Source organism: Equus asinus, chromosome 6 (assembly GCF_041296235.1).
Source record: "Equus asinus isolate D_3611 breed Donkey chromosome 6, EquAss-T2T_v2, whole genome shotgun sequence".
NCBI lineage: Eukaryota > Metazoa > Chordata > Mammalia > Perissodactyla > Equidae > Equus > Equus asinus.
This window is the reverse complement of record NC_091795.1, coordinates 69701676-69715327: the sequence shown is the minus strand read 5'-3', so window position 1 is coordinate 69715327 and position 13652 is coordinate 69701676. Positions and strand designations below refer to the sequence as shown.

General features: G+C 38.4%; 1 protein-coding gene across 3 annotated transcripts in view; it reads left to right on the top strand.

Moving 5' to 3' along the window:
* Positions 1 to 13652, top strand: part of TMEM178A (transmembrane protein 178A) — a 235876-nt gene that overhangs the window by 2780 nt on the left and 219444 nt on the right. For 2 of the 3 annotated variants that reach the window (XR_011504084.1, XR_011504083.1), the window contains one exon: positions 8944 to 9012. The exons of the other annotated variant lie outside the window; for it this stretch is intronic. The gene's annotated coding sequence lies outside the window, so the exon portion shown is untranslated. The remainder of the gene's footprint in view (positions 1 to 8943; positions 9013 to 13652) is intronic. 3 annotated transcript variants of the gene reach the window in all.

The following is a 13652-nucleotide window of genomic DNA, read 5'->3' as shown; positions in this document are numbered from 1 at the left end:
CAAAAATAAAATATTTTGTTCCTTGTAATATATACATACAGCCAAATCCGATGTCTTTTTTTTTTATTCTAACACTGCTCAACTTTGCTAGAAGTAACACTGATGATCACACTTTCTTTGAATCAGAGAAATAGCTTCCCTCTTCTATGATTAGAAGCATCCTTAGAAGTCAACTAATGTTTTCAATTCAAGACTGCTTCTACAGCCTCTCTCCTGGATCTACTCCTGCTCAAATACCTTCGGTGAAAGGGAACTCACCGCTTCCAAAGCAACCTGCCTCATTAGGAGATAGTGCCGGTGAAGGATCATAATAACAATAATAGAAAAAATAATGGTATCTAACATTCCCAAGTACGTACAAGGTGCCAGGAACTGAGCCAAGTACTTTCCATGTAGTATCTCATTTAATTCTCACAACTTGATGACGTGGGTATTATTATCTCCATTTTTTGAGACACAGACAGATCAAACTGCTCAAGGTAACAGCTGAAATTTGAACAGAGGTAGTATGACACAGAAGCCAGACTCTTAGCCACTAGTCTATACTCTGCTTTATATGGACTTTTTAAAATTTCTCTTATCCTAAGCCAAAATCTGCCTCCCTGTAGTGCATTTAGAGCCAGTGATTATTAGATTCTAGTGATGTAGAATAGAGAGAAGAAAAGCTACAGTGCCTGCCCTCAAGTAGTTTGCAGTCTCACAAGACTGTGAGATGCACAGAGGAGGGGCATTCATGCAAACAGGAAGATATAGGAATGATGCTAAAGCTAAATCTCGAAGAATGCATTGGAGTTAGCCAGACAAATGAGAGGGAGGTGGTATACTTCAGGCTGGCCACTTAGCCCCAGCCCTTTAAAGCACCCACTCATGGAAGCATCACATGATAGGAGCACAGCAAGGCTAAGATGGGCAGTAGTAGTTGCCAGCATATCCAGAACACCCTTCTGTTAGCCTCTCCCTTATGGGTCTGTGGTCTAGGGATTCTTTGGTCTCTGCATGAGCTTTCAGTTTCACCCTGGAGACCTCTTGTCTAATAACACATTGGATCCACTTCTTTGGCTTACTGACCTCCTAAAAACCACTCACATTTTCAGTATACCAGCAGCTCTGGGAAAGTAATACTGAGCAAGCCTTAGCTCAAAAAAGACTCCCTACATCTAGGCCATCCACCAGGGGAGGAGAAGCAGACCCAGACACTATATGTGAAACAACACGGCAGAATGTTCCAGTAGATTATATAGCCTAACCTAGTGTAGCTCTGAGCCAGGCTGCCTGCGTTCAAATCTTGTCTCTTTCTGTTTACTGAATGACCTTGGGAAGTTATTTCAATCTGGAGCTGTTATGAAGAGTCAAAAAGAAAATACATGTAAAAAGTCAGTGGTACCTGGCACCACAGTAAGCCCACAAAGTATTAATTACTATTATTTTGAATATATTTTAGATGTTTTAAAAGGTGACAGTCATGGGGATGGGAATGGAAATATGATTTAGGAAGCAATTGCAGTAACGTTTATAAGAGACCCTGAACTAATGCCAGGCATGCTGAGGATGAAAAGAAGGGAAAGAACCCAAGAGATAATTGGAAGATGAAATAGACAGATTTGGGGTGGGGGGGGTGAGGAAGCAAGCAGAGAGACATGGGTGACATGCAGGCTTCTGGCTTAGACAATTGGGAGTGTCCCAAAAAGGTGATAGCATTTGCCTTAATAACAGGAACTGGGATTATTTGGGGGAGGTTTTAGCACTGGATCAAAGTAGATGATTCTGTGTGTGTCTGTTAAGTTTTGAGGTGTTCAACTGGAAATGTAAAATTAGTGATAAAATGTAGGGTTGACGCTTAGAAAAGATTTCAGGGGTAGTTTTTCAATGTGGGGAATTATAGTTCAGAAATGTTTATTGAGCATCTATCAGGTGCCAAACACTATATTGAGTTCTGGCAATACAATAGGCATGGTTCCTGAACTCAAGTTGGGGATACAAGTTCTCAGATAACTCCTCTATAGTGAGACAAATACTGGGGTGCAAGGATGCAGAGCCGGAAGGAGATATTAGTTGCTGCTTGGGCTAATAATTTGGCTCTTTTTCAAACCAATATATATTTTAACAGTTTCTTTAAACCAATATCTTTAAAAGCAGGTACTCGACATTTATTTACAGATGAGATGGAGCTCTGCATGGGGGTGGGTGGAGCTAGAGGTCATCAGATGTCAGCTCTCAGCTTCCACTCTTTTATTCTGAGCAATTCAGCTTTGCTCCCAGATTTGCATACCTCCCAGCACAGTGTTTCTCAGTGGAGGTTTTATTAGCATTTTGGGTAGGACAATTCTTCTATGTGTGGGCCTGTCCCTATGCATTATAACTTCCCTGCCACCCACGTCAATACTGCTCCCAGCCATACTGACATCAACAACAAAAATGGCCACACCTATTTTCGAATGCATAGAGTTGGGCTGGGGTTGGGGTGGTGGTGGTGGTGGCTGGATTGAGAATGTTTGCCTATCATGTTCCTTGGGAGGACTATCACCCACGCTAATCTATTTGTCCTAGTATTTCTTTCTGTCTCATATAGTATATTCCCTGAGAGAAGTCCTGATATATAAAATATTGTCCGTATCACATTCGTAATATTTAGCACCCAAGTGATATTTCACTGCCCTCTGTAGATTGACAACCAAGATTCCACCTGACCTTTTTCGCGTAGTTCCTGGGATCACATAGGAGGGAACTGAATCTGGTCTTTGCAGGTTATGGAAGTCTTCACAGAGGAAGCAGCCTCTAAGCTGAGACTTAAAAGACAAGTAGATTATTACCCGGGCAAGAAGGTATACTCCATACCAAGGGTAGACAGGTTACATTCAAAGAAATGAAGGTAGTTCTGTTTGAGGTGAATAACAAATGAGACTAGCATGGGAAGCAGGGACCCGTCCATTAAGGAGCATGTAAATTGTGTTAAGTAATTTGGATTTTTTATTGAGAACAAAGGGGAGCTATTGATGGATTTTCAGCACAGGAGTAGCATGATCTTATTTGTGCCTTAGAAATATCCTACTAGCTGCTGGTGGAGAATGAATTGGAGGCAGGTGGCAAGACTGGAGACGAGATGGGAAAATAGTTAGGAGACCCTTGCAGTAGTCAGGTGAGAGAAAATGATGGCCTGAATTAACATATAGGGCCAGTATCAACGTTCAGTGATGGTGGTATTTGAAATTGTGAGTTGAGATGAATTCTCTTCAGGAAAGTATGGAATAGGCAGAAAATGGGTCCCTAGAGAACCCCAACATTTAGAGTGTGAGCAAAGGAAGAGAATCCAGCAAAGGAAGCTATGAAGGTGGGACCCAATATGATATGTGGAAATGGAATGCTGTGGCAGCCATAGGAATGTACCACTTGGGACTCCCTTCAAGGAAGCACCTGCTATGAAAAGTGTAATCAACTGAAGCCTCCAGCCACCATGCCTTTGGGATCCATCACAGCATTCATGCAGAGGTCTCGCTTTCCCTCCTCAGAGGCTCCCAGCCAATGACTGAGCACAGCCAGCCATTCCTGCTGGTGCAGTTTCCTCTACTGGGCTGTCTTTGTTCTGGGGCTCCCTGTTGGTCTGACTGAGCCTTCCTCAGAGCTCTCCTGCATGCTGAAGCTTTTCCTACCCAGGCTTCCCTTCTTTCCTTCCCTTCACAGGTATTAAGACATGCATTGCAGTCTGAGACTCTTCCCTCCTACTCCTGCTCCTTGTCCTCCATAGCCTTCACAGGTGTTTCCACACACAAGTATCTTGCACTTCCAATTCAATTTTACCATCTGCTGAAGTAGGACAATTGATATCAATGAAGCAAAGAAGGAAGGAATTTTAAGAAGAGAGTGATCAACAGTGTTAAATGCCAAAGAGAGACTGAGGAGGAGGGAGACAGAAAAGTGTCAACAGATTTGTCATTAAGGAGGTCAGTGCTGACCTAACTACTGAAGTCATAGTCCCTCTTCTGCTATTGTCTCCTCTTAATTATATTCTCCCAGATGCTCTTCAACTTTTCTCATACGTCATGATCTTCATATATCTCAACCAGACCCACTCAAATGGACACATTTAATTTAGTATCTTTCTAAACTCTAGCACTAAGAATTGAATTCAGTATTCCAAATGCAGTGTGGCCAGTGTTAATTATGGAGAGATTATAACTACCTATTATCTAAACACTATATCATAGCCCGAACTTTGATTCAGTTTCTTTTTTTTGCTTTTTTATTTTTTTAAATATTTTTTGAGGAAGATTAGCCCTGAGCGAACTACTGCCAATCCTCCTCTTTTTGCTGAGGAAGACTGGCCCTGAGCTAACATCCATGCCCATCTTCCTCTACTTTATACGTGGGAGGCCTACCACGTATAAAAAGCATGGCTTTTGCCAAGCGGTGCCATGTCAGCACCCAGGATCTGAACCAGTGAAAGCTGGGCCACCGAGAAGCAGAATGTGTGCACTTAACTGCTGCGCCACCGGGCCAGCCCCATGATTCAGTTTCTTATAGACACAACAAACTCAGGGCCGCTGTACTGCCCAACTCCAGGGGATGCTGTTCAGATTATAATTTATAATTATATAATCCTCACCTCTGACCTGGCATCTGGGTCCTGATCAAGAAACTATCTCCAAAAATAAATTTGCTCCCTTCTCAATCAGATCATCAGAGGTGTTCTTGAGCCCACATTGCCTTAAAGAGTCAGGGACAAGAAACCTGGTCTCATACATCCTACTGTAAAGTTCCTGCCCTGCCAACAGTTTATTGCATCAGATATCAGCTTCTCATCAACCAGCAGATATAACACCACCACCAACAAAACAGAGCACAGAGGACCTCTACTCAATATTGCTTCCTGGTGAGATCTTGCAAAGACAAATGAGTTAGACAAGAACCTAGGACCTTGTCTAGATGGACAGGAACCTCCAAATTTCTTGAGAAACCAGGATTTCAAAGAGGTGCTCTTTGGCCTGCACTGTGGATAACTGATAGCTTTTTAGACTCAACTAATCCTCGAGGGGTTCAGGTTATGTGAAAAATAGACAACAAAATATTGAAGGATTGCAAGGAAGTGAAGGCTGGGTAAGAGAGAGATTGAGAGATGCCGAGATAATCTTAGTGATGAAACTCCTGCTTATATTCATTTTTTTTCCCATGGTAGATTACAGCATAGTGTTTCCTGATTCACTTTCATATAATATCCAATCTAAAATTCCTCTTAGATGTCCCCAGTTAAAGGATATTGCCCTGTAGCCTAGTTCTCAAATATGAGGTGAAGCCACTATTGGCCCAGACTGAGTTGGCCCAGAACAAATGTGGTTACATACACTGTGTTTCCAGAGTAGATTACTGGGCAGAGTGTTATCCTGCTGGCCTTTTCTTTAGAAGCTTTATTGTGGTTACTATTACTCCCTTGGAGCACTCCAACCCCGACTCCTGACAAAACCTGTAGAAAAACAATCTGCTCATAAGTCTAGAAAGTTCATCTCTTTGCAAAAAAAAGTTCCACTAATTTGGTTTAAACATAGACTGGAGTTTTTCTTGATCAAAATAGACAGAAAATAGACATAAATTTAAATAATGTGCCAGGATTTTCCCATTATTCCTTACCCCCTGCTCATAGCTCAAGGCGAATGTGAAGGTAACTCATTTCTCAAACTGACCCAGATCTCTGCCTCAGAAAACAGATCCATCTGCTGGATCAAGGCATGCCTCTTCTCAGTATTAAAGCCAAAACTTCAGCCTGGAATCCGATCATCTGGGTTACTTAAAGATGCTTTTTTTAAAAAAATATTTAAATTAGGACTCATCTGGTAGTATGAACTTTCCCAGCTGAGCATCTGATACCATCAGAATAGTTTAAACATGTGTTGATGGAATAATTTGTTCTCATCCGTAAAAGGAACAAAAGGAAGGAAACTCATGAAAATTTCCCCGCTGCTTTGTGTGTTATTTACAAAGGGCTAAGCAACTATATGAAATTTGTGAATAGCCCTTTTCAGGTATAAGTGTGGGGCCCCTACAGGCAGTCTCTCCCTGTCTCAACATCAAAACTGTTAACTGAGCACCAATATCTGAAAATATTTGCATGAATTTTTAATACCTGAAAATATAACGCTTTTACATTGCTGATGCCAATATTTAGGGTTTACCTCTCACCTCAGGAGAGCTCTCTCTGGTCATTCCAAATAAACCCAAAACAACATCTGTGGAAATCTGAGTCTGTTTTCTGCTACATGGTGCAGTCTCTTAATTACCCTCTCTGACCCCATTCTCTTCCTCTTCTGATAATACCACACCTGGCCAATAAACATGCTTCTTAAAATGCCAACAATGGAAATATGGAAGTCCTGAGGGGAAGCTAAATTTGGAACGAATGTGAGTTCACTTTTAGGCATATTGAGTTTGAGGAGATGAAAGGGCATTAAGGAGAAGCCGTTGCAAAGATAGTGACAGATCTAGAAAGTACAAGAGGGAATTAGATCATGATGTGTAAATTTGAGTCATACACATAAAGACAGTGGAGTCGCGAGATCTCTCAGTGAGAGTCTGAGAGTATAGAGCAATGATGAGCAACCTTTTTTTTTTTTTTTAAAAAGGGCCACTTAAAAGAAACATAATGTTTATGGACCTCGTTTTTTAAACATCCAAACTGAAAATAATGTTACTGACTTCCATAACAAGAATTTATGCTGTGGGATGATTTATGAAGATATGAATATCCATTCTTCCCCCAGCAGTGTTTTCCAGCCCGTTGTTGCTTGATCTATTTGTGATGTGGAATTTAAGGAAAGGATAGTGGAGACATGAGTTGAGAAGTGAGAAGAGAAGGGGAATAATCTAGTCAGAGAGCTAAGTCAAACTTTAAGGTGTTGGAAGAAAGGGAGAAGGGAGAAAATAACCAAAAGCTCAAAAAACTGGGTCCTGGAGAAAGAGTTTGGGGCTTTATGTTTGAGGGCTAGAAAGAACAGAATGGAATTCAAGGGTGACTCTGTAACCGTAAATCAGATTCCTCTTTGATGCTTCTTGAGAGCTGCAAGTGAAGATTGGAATACCATTTTAAAATTACTCTGTATCTTTACATGTGATCCTGAGCAGAGTCTGAGGTATGTGGGACCCCAGGATTTATTAGGGTTACAAGGAAAATGCCAGTGAGAAATTTGGTAATGCTTTTGAACCACTTAAATGTTATCTGGTCATAGCTGAGAAGTCACGACACAGAAGCACTTTCAAACCTTTTATAACTTAATTTGCATTGCTTTTTAGAGTTGATAAATGTTTTCACATTTATATTTCATTTTATCGTTGGAATGACTCCTTGAATTATTATCATCCATAATTTACAGATGGGGAAATTGAAGCTTAGAGGAGTGAAAGCCAGAAACAGATCAGGGTTTATAATTAGTTTCAGTCAATTTAACGTCTACTGAGCCTTGATTACTGAGTTTCAGGTTGTACTAGATACTGGCGCTGCAAAAATGAATAAAACGTGCACCCAGTCATCAACCACTACACCAGTTGGTTCTTTGCTCTTCCTCAGTTCTCTCCTAGAAGTTTGATATTCCCCCTTAGCTTGGGCTAGGCTGGTTCGTAGTGAGATCCAACACTGAGCATCACCTACACAGACAGATAGTTTACAGGAAGAATTGACTCCAGGGTACTCTGGCAGTTCCATGACTATGATGTAGTCATTAGAGTTGCAAAGTTAAGGAAGATGTGGGAGCTCTTGTGCACTACTGGCAGGAGAATAAATTGGTACAACCACATTGGAAGGCAATTTTGAAATATCTATTAAAGCTAAAAATGTCCTTACAATCTAACAAGTCCACTTCTCCATATATACCTGAGAAACTCCCTTAAATGCATAAGGAGACATGTAAATGAATGTTCATTGAAGCATTGTCTGTAACACGATAGGAATTGGAGGCAGCTTAAGTGTTCATCAACCTGAGAATGGATAAGTAAATTGTTGTATGATCACACAATTGAATACTATATCATAGTTAAAATAAATGAATTAGAACTAGAACTAAGAATATGCATAAATCTCAAATAATAGAATATCGAGTGAAAAAAGCGGCAAAAAATACATAAAGTATGCTACTGTTTACATTAAGTTTAAACATATGAAATAATACTACGTATTTCCATGTGTGATGAACATTTAAAAATATTCCTGGTAATGATAAACTCCAGTTTCAGGATAGTTGTTACTTCTGCTAAAGAAGGATAATGATAGAGTATGCAGAAGACTTTAGCCAAATCTGTATTGTTCCCCCCGTCCCCGCAAAAAAAAATAGGGAAAGGATCTGAAGCAAATATGACAAAGAGTAAATATTTGACAAAGCTGGGTGAGGAAGACGAAAGAGTTTGTTATATTATTCTCTATACTCTGTATACCTGAAATATTTCATTTAAAAGTATATATGGGCTTTGGACCCTGGAATTCTGGGATTTTCTTGTGTTTTTTTCTTTATACAGAATTGCCTTTTTTTTTCCTTTTCCAATGTTGAAGGTCCATCCATTCTTTGATATCTAGCTCAAGTCTCACTATCTTATTGAGAATTTCTTTAACAATCTTGTCAGTCCATTCTAGGCTCTCCCTTTTCCAAACCATGATATGTCTATAAAGTTTTTGTGTACACTATGTTTGTATGACCAGACTTCTTTCCTATTGTTGTTTAAATATGTATTGCCTTGCATTAATATTTGACTTTACACAAGCCTTGTTTCTCCAATTATGTTGTAAGAGCCTTAAGAGCAGGGACAATGTCTTAAACTTCTTTAATTCTTCCCCAGTGCCCAGTGGAGCCTAACCAGATACTTATTAAAGAAAAGTGATATATAAACCAATAATTATAATTCTTCCTACAAAATCTTTACATAGAAACTTGAAAATACTAGTTTGAGCTACATTTGCTTTTATTTTCCCAGGGAGAGAATACTAATGAGCTGTGAAATGACCAAAAATCAGGCAGCAGAAGGGAAAAGAAGAAATAACGGGTTTGTATATTACACATTCTGGATAATCAGCTCTTGAATGATTAAATGTGGAAGATCTCTTATGGGAAAAAGCAGATTTAAAAAATTCATTTTATGACTATGGAATTGTTTTATACATCATTTCCAGTTTTCAGATGGTCCTAGGCCAGACTTATAAATTATTTTGGAAAAATGTTTCCTCTTATGATGTATTACATAAGCACACACAGATATACCTTGTTATTGTTCTGCATTCAGTATTTAGTGGACTAAACATGGGAATAGTGGTCCAGGGAAACTAAGGAACAAAAGATATTCCACCTGTGAAATCAGGAGAGGGTTTTGGAGGAAAACAAATTATTTTGACTTCAGTTTACCCTTAGTTCATCTTGTAAAAAGTGCTTAGTGCTTGAGGCAACCACCTTACCTGAAACCTCAGAGTGAAAGGTTGGTCTATACCAGTCCAGGATGAAAGCTAAAGAGCACAGGTCTGGACTCCGTTGTCTCTCCTCAGAATGGAAAGTTGGGTGTCATGGAATGAGATAAATTTAGGAATCAGTATGGTTACTTTTTGTAAAAGCAGTTACTACTATGGTCTATTTCAAAAGTAGCACCATTTTGTCCCTGGAGAGTTTCCTAATGGACCTTTATAATGTCTTATTAAACCAGGCCACTACCTTATGGTTCTTTGGCCTAAGTGCTACAACACTCAAAATACAGTTCCCTAAATTAAACCTTACCTACATCTGTATTTATGGCTGCATTTTTTTTCTTGCTTTTTCTCCCCAAATTCCCCCAGTACATAGTTGTGTATTTTTTTAGTTGTGGGTCCTTCTAGTTGTGGCATGTGGGACGCTGCCTCAGCATGGCCTGACAAGCAGTGCCATGTCCGTGCCCAGGATCCGAACCAGCGAAACCGTGAGCCGCCGAAGCGGAGCATGTGAACTTAACTACTCAGCCACGGGTCCAGCCCTTATGATTGCATTTTTAACTCCACAGTTTACCTCAGGAGGTTATATCTCTGAAATTATTACCCCCCTCTCTGTCTCTATGTCATTTGTGTCCTGGCAAAGAAAACCAAAGACACAAAAATATCTTGCCGTTTGGTAAGAGATCATATATTCTCTCATTTTCACCTCATTTGTGGTGTTAGTGTTGAAACAAAGCCCTAAAGCAAAGTAACCAAAGTATTCCTATAGTAATGATAAGCATTATGATTGATCTCTGTAATTTTTCCTTTCTCTAAATAAGGAGAAGCAAGAAAAATGCTGTTATACAGAAAAAATATATAACGAATATATTGGGTTCTCAAAGTTCCCTAAAGGATAAGTGTTTGTAACTTGGAATTAATTTTCCATGGAAATAGTATGATTAATTATCGTAAGATTCTAAGTCAAGGCCACAAAACCCAAATAATATTAGTAGGAGTGGCAGAATAAGTTGATTAAGAAATAATGTTTTGTTCTGTGATCTATGAGCTTATTATGGAAATATGAGAAGTATTTTTCCCTTCTCCTCTCTAGAGGGAAAGTTAAGATGTGGTGATTTTCTAAAGCCTCAGGAAAGCAGAAAACTCAATTACCTGGAAGGGGAAGGGCTCTGAGAAAATGACTTCATAAGAATTTGGATCTCTTGAACCCAGAAGGAAGAGAGAACCAGACAAGTGTCAGTTTCCATAAATGATGAAGAACCTGTGTCCACTCCCAAATAACAGATCAGAGTGGTATAGACCTCTCACAGGGATGCCAGCAAGGATATCTTGTCTAAGAAGTAGTAAAAGTGTTAATTTATACTAAGGTGAAACAAGTCAAGGGTGCATGTTGTAAACTCTAGGGTTGCTATTAAGAGAAGAGTAAAAATATGTATAAACCATATAATGTATGAATAGTAAAAGAGAGACAACATAATAATAATAAATAAAACACTCAGGGTCCGGCTCCGTGGCCGAGTGGTTAAGTTTGCGCGCTCCGCTGCGGCAGCCTAGGGTTCGGATCCTGGGCGCGGACATGGCACCGCTCATGGGACCATGTTGAGGCTGCGTCCCACATCCCACAACTAGAAGGACCGGCAACTAAGATATACAACTCTGTACTGGGGGGTTTGGGGAGATAAAGCAGGAAAAAAAAAAAGATTGGCAACAGGTGTTAGCCCAGGTGCCAATCTTTAAAAAAAAAAAAGAAAACACTCAATTCAGCCAAAGGAAGGCAGGAAAGAAGATAAAAAGGAACAAGCAATAAGTGAGATAAATAGAAAACAGAATAGTAAGATGTTAGCTATATACCCAAATATGTCATTAATTACCATAAATATAAATGGAATGATATTTTACTAAAAAGCAAGGATTGTCATACTGGTTTGAAAAGTTTATGTGCTTTTACAAAAGATATGAGAGTTATAATCTAAAATTACAACACGGAAAGTTAAAAGTAAAAGAATAGAAAGACATTTTATGCAAACACTAACCCACAGAAAGCTGGTATAGCTAAACAATGACATATAAAGTAGACTTTAAGGAAAGAAGCATTATTAGAAATAAAGTGTGATATTTCACAATAATAAAAATATTAACCCAAGGGAAGCTATAACAATTCTAATTTTGTACACAACTAACAATATGCTACAAAATACATAACGCAAAAACAATTGCTGAAACTGCAGGGAAATAAGCGTCTTTAACACATCTCTCAGTAACGGCTAGAACAAGGAGACAAACATTAGTAAGGACGCAACATTTAAACAACATAACTAACAAAATTGACTTAATTATACATATGGAATATTTCGCTCAACAATTGCAGAATTCATTTTCATTTCATGTGAACATGAACCATTTACTAAAAGTGATGGTAACTTGGGCCATAAAGCAAACTTCACCATATTTTTAAAAATTTAAATCGTATAGAGTATGTTCTTTGAGTAGAGGGTAATTAAGCTAATATTCAACAATTTTTTGAAAACTACAAAATTCCCAAACACATAGACGTTAAGCAATGCATATCTAAATAATCTATCAGTCAAAGAAAAAAATCACAATGGAAATTAGAAAATATTTAGAACTGAATCACATAAAAATAAGACACATCAAAATTTTTCAGATGGAGGTAGGGTCAGCCCCATTGTGTAGTGGTTAACTTCAGCCCACTCCACTTCAGCGGCCTGGGTTTGCAGGTTTGAATCCTGGGCACAGACCTACACCACTAGTCAGCCATGCTGTGGCAGTGACCCACATATAAAGTGGAGGAAGATAGGAACAGATGTTTGCTCAGGGCTAATCTTCCTCAGCAAAAAAAATTAAAAAAATAAAAAAAATAATCAGATACAGGTAAAATTATGTTTAATGGGAAATTTATAATCTTAAGGGCTGAAATTTATAGCTCTAAATAATAATTACATAAATATCCATCTCAAGCACTTAGAAAAATCAAACTGGAGGAAAGTATAAAAAAGGTAATGGTAAACTGAAGATAAAAATATTAGTGAAAAAAATGTACAGTACAGAAGAGTCACTGAAAAGAATAATAAAACTGATAAATCTCTAGCAGGACTGATCACACATGCAAAATAGAAACAAAAACAAACAAAAAGAGTACCTATTATCTCTATCAGGCTTGAAAAAAGAAACATCACTATGGATCCTTACAGACATTACAAAGTTGAAAATGTTTTAGACAACTTAATGTCAATAAGTATGAAAATTTAGATGGAATGGGAGATTTCTAGAACAAACCAACTTGCAAAAAGTGACACCAAAGAAACAGAAAACAAAATAGTCCTATATGTACTAAAGAAACTGAATAGTGACCAAAAATCATCATACAATAAATCTCCAGATTCTGAGGATGCCAGTAAATTCCTCCACACAATTAAGGAGAAAATAACACCAGTCTTGTACAAACTCAGAGAATAGAAAAAGAAAATACCAACTCGTTTTATGAGGCCGATAGAATGTTGATCACCAAATCTGAGGTCATTACAGGAAAGGAAAATTACAGACCAGTCTCTCTCTTATCAGAGATGAAAAAAAATCTAAATTAAATATCAGCAAAACAAATTCAGTAATATATAAAATGTGTGTTTGTTTCGAGCATTGAAGATTGGTTTAACATTAATATTAATATAATAGGTTAACAGAATAAAAGACAATGTATATGATCATCCTTATAGATACAGAAAAGGAGTTTGATAAAATTCAACATCCATTCATGATTTAAAGCTCTTAGCAAGCTAGGAATTTCTTCTTTTTTTTGGTAGTCTTTTGTTTTGAAATAGTTTTAGACTTACAGAAGAGTTGCAAAACAGGAAAGAACTCCTGTATGTCCTTCACCAAGATTCTATGATTGTTTCCATTTTGTCACATTTATCAATTTCATTCTATCTATATTATTTTTCTGAACCATTTAAGAGTAAGTTGTAATATAATATACAGACCTTATTAAATCTCACCAATTGTCCTAATACTATCTTTTATAATTAAAAAAAGAAAAAGTAGGGGCCAGCCCGGTGGTGTAGTGGTTAAGTTCACATGATCCGCTTCAATTGCCTGGGGTTTGCAGGTTCGGATCCCAGGCGCAGGCCTAGCACCTCTCATCAAGCCATGCTGTGGCAGCATCCCATATAAAGTGGAAGAAGATTGGCACAGATGTTAGTTAGCTCAGGGCCAA